Consider the following 3385-nt stretch of genomic DNA (forward strand, 5'->3'; position numbering starts at 1 on the left):
TCATGGTGCACCCCATCCATAGCATTCTCTTGGTGTAGCAGTTCCGTCATCATCTCAGAAAAAAATTAATTAGCCTAACATGATTTGTTCTTTGCAAACACTGGTTCCAGGAAACAAAATTGCCTAAATGCTTCCAGTACCGAATGATGGGTTGTCGAATGAATGTCTTCCTTAGTACAGGCATTAACTGATAGGTAATTTTTCTGATCTTTCCTCTTTCCCTTACTGAGTTAATATTGGTTCTTCTCTAATCTTCAGTATCTTTCCCTTTCTCCTGGGGTCTTCAAAGATAGATACAGATTAACAGAGTTGGAAGGGACCTTGTAGGTTACCTAGTCCAACCCCACCCCCAAGCAGACCTTACACCATTTTTGACAAATGGCAGTCCAGGCTCTTCTTGAAAGCTTCCAGTGATGAAGCTCCCACAACTTCTGAAGGCAAGTTGTTCCATTGGTTGATTGTTCTCACTGTCAGAAAATTTCCAAGTTCAATCTCTCCTTGTTTCCATCCATTATTCCTTGTCTGGTCTTCAGGTGCTTTGGAGAATAGTTTGACCACCTCCTCTCTGTGGCAGCCCCTCAAATATTGCAACACTGCTATCATGTCTCCCCTGGTCCTTCTCTTCACTAAACTAATCAGCAATTCCAAAACCACTTTTGCCAACTTCTTCTATTCCGAGAGATCTAATTTATCTGACTGTTGATAAATTCATTTAAATTACGAGTTCTACCATGCCTTGTGAACTATGCCTCCCCCTTTCTATCTTTTAGGGAAGAGTTCTCTCTCCTGAGATTAAATGCAAAAATGTTAAAATCAGTGGTGAAATGTAAAATTTGTTACTACCGGTTCTGTGGGTGTGGCTTAGTGGGGGGGTTAATGTGATTGGGTGGGTGTGACCAACTTTTTTTTTTTTACTTTTAAAAGCATTTTTTATACAACCTTAAGAGGCTTTTAAAAGCCTCTGACAATCCCAGCTGAGCCACGCAATCATCAGAGGCTTTTTTTTACTTTTAAAAGCATTTTTTCGGCCAAAGAGGTTGTAGAAAAAATGCTTTTAAAAGTAAAAAAAAAAACCCTCTGATGATCACATGGCTAAACTGGGCATGGGGGGTGGGGCGCAGGGATTTTTGCTACCGGTTCTCTGAACCACCCACTATCACTACCGGATCGGGCGATCTGGTCTGAACTGGGAGCATTTCACCCCTGGTTAAAAGAGTTTCACCTTCTCCTTATTCGCCTGTATACTATTTGTGTAACAGGTTTATAGCCTCTGTTCTTTTATTACAAGCACACCACACAAAACTACTATTGTATTTTGCATTTCTCACCAGACTTGCCACGTTTTGGAGTTTAGCATTCCCAAGTCTGCTCCTACAAGCTCACGTGTGCAATGTTAGTATTCCACCTTAGTTATCGGCCCATATTTCTCATAAATATTTTTTTGCTTTTCAGATCACGATCCACACAAGTCTCTTAAAGCTTTCCAATTTTCCCTTCCTATGGAATTTTTGTTTGTTTTTGTGCTTTCAGATTCTTATTTTTTAGGTTCTCCTATTCTCCAAATTACGGTGAAGAATTTCATCTTCCCATTTTTCATCTAAGTCCAAGATATGTGACTGACCTCTCACTTTTCCTCCCTAGTTAACTCTTTGACATGGCCACTTTCTTTCAAAATGCCTAAAAGCTTCAATCAGTTGACCAACTCCTTGTTGATCAGGTCTAGGTCAGGAGAGCTGATCATCTTGTTTTGCCTACGTTCTGAAAAATTAAATTGTCAGCAAGAGAAATCAACCCCCCCCCGCCACTTCTAGCTTAGTTACTTTTCCAGCAAATCTCAGATTATTTGAAGAATTTTACAGGTAGTCCTCAATTTACAACAGTTCATTTAGTGACCGTTCAAAGTTACAACAGCACTGAAAAAAGTGATTTATGACCATTTTTTCACACTTATAACTGTTGCAACATCTCCAAAGTCATGTGATCAAAATTCAGATGCTTGGCAATTGACTCATATTTGCAGTGTCCCAGGGTCATGTGATCACTTTTTGCAACCTTCAGACAAGCAGTGTCAATGGGGAAGCCAGAAAAATTCCCCAGGTTTGCTCACAAACTCTGCATCCCTTTATGCCAGATCTATGGTAGTCCTCAGTTAATGACTGCCCTGTTTAACAACCATTGAAACTTACACTGGAATTTACAGCTGGTCCCCAAACTTACAACCATTGCAGCATCCCCAATCATGTGATCACCATTCAGCCATTTGGCAATTAGCATGCATTTAAGACAGTTGCAGCAGCCTGCAGTCACATGATCACCATTTGAATTTAATAGACAGCTTCTGACAACCAGTTGAGAAGCTGGCAGTAATTTGCAAATCACAATCACATGCTATTCCACTTACTGATAATGACCACAAATTATTTGCTTATTATATGTCCAGCACTGTCCCATGATGTTTCATTTAATTAGTTGTCGGTCCCAATTGAGTACTACCTGTATTTGTTTATGACAGCCAGGCTGGAAACTCAGAGACAGTGAATTCTAATCCTGCCTTATGGTCAAATTACATGTAAGGACAGTATTAGTTTTCTGACATTTTGGCCTGCATATCCCAAGTGCAACCAAAGCCCAGTTCTCCCTCATGCTATTCTATGCAAGCTGGAATTTGGAGACCATTTTCTAAACAAACATGCTATTGCTTGCATATCAATAACTATGAGGTAGATGCAATAAAATCATGGGAAAAGTTGCATAATATCAATCCCTGGTTTTAGTCATATGAAAGCTGGCAAATTTGTTCTAGGGAGTATCTAAATATCTTAATATTGCAAAATTGATAATTAAAAAGAAATAGGGTACCTAGCATAATACTAGTGCTCTGTTTAAAATGCCTATTTGTCTGGAATTTGGTGTAAAAGGATTTGTGACAATATCTAGTAAATCAATCAATCACACACAGAGTTATACCAATTTGTTGTGGAGGAAAAAAAAACATTTGAATATTTCTGAATTGACATTCTAATTTGGACAGGCAGGCTGTTTTCCACTGTACTGAAGATCCAAACTGAATCTTCTTCATAGAGCACATCCCTACACCTGACTATTAGAAGGTCTACTCAGAAAGCCCAAACACACTTTTAAAAAAATAAATAAATAAATGTGATATTATGTAATTATCGAACATTTCTCTTCAAAAGCCAATTAATTGTAGAAATATATATTGTAATTGTAGAAATATATACACAAAATGTATTGTCATGTTTCTCATTACAAAATTTGTAGCAGCTTTGAATATTATCTTGTGAATCAGACAAAATGTGAACTGGTAAGTTTAACGGCTAATTTTCTCAAAAAAAGAAAAGAAAAGAAAAGAAGAAGCCAAAAC

This window comes from Pantherophis guttatus, chromosome 3 (genome assembly GCF_059756535.1).
Source record: "Pantherophis guttatus breed Tessera chromosome 3, ASM5975653v1, whole genome shotgun sequence".
Taxonomy (NCBI): Eukaryota; Metazoa; Chordata; class Lepidosauria; order Squamata; family Colubridae; genus Pantherophis; species Pantherophis guttatus.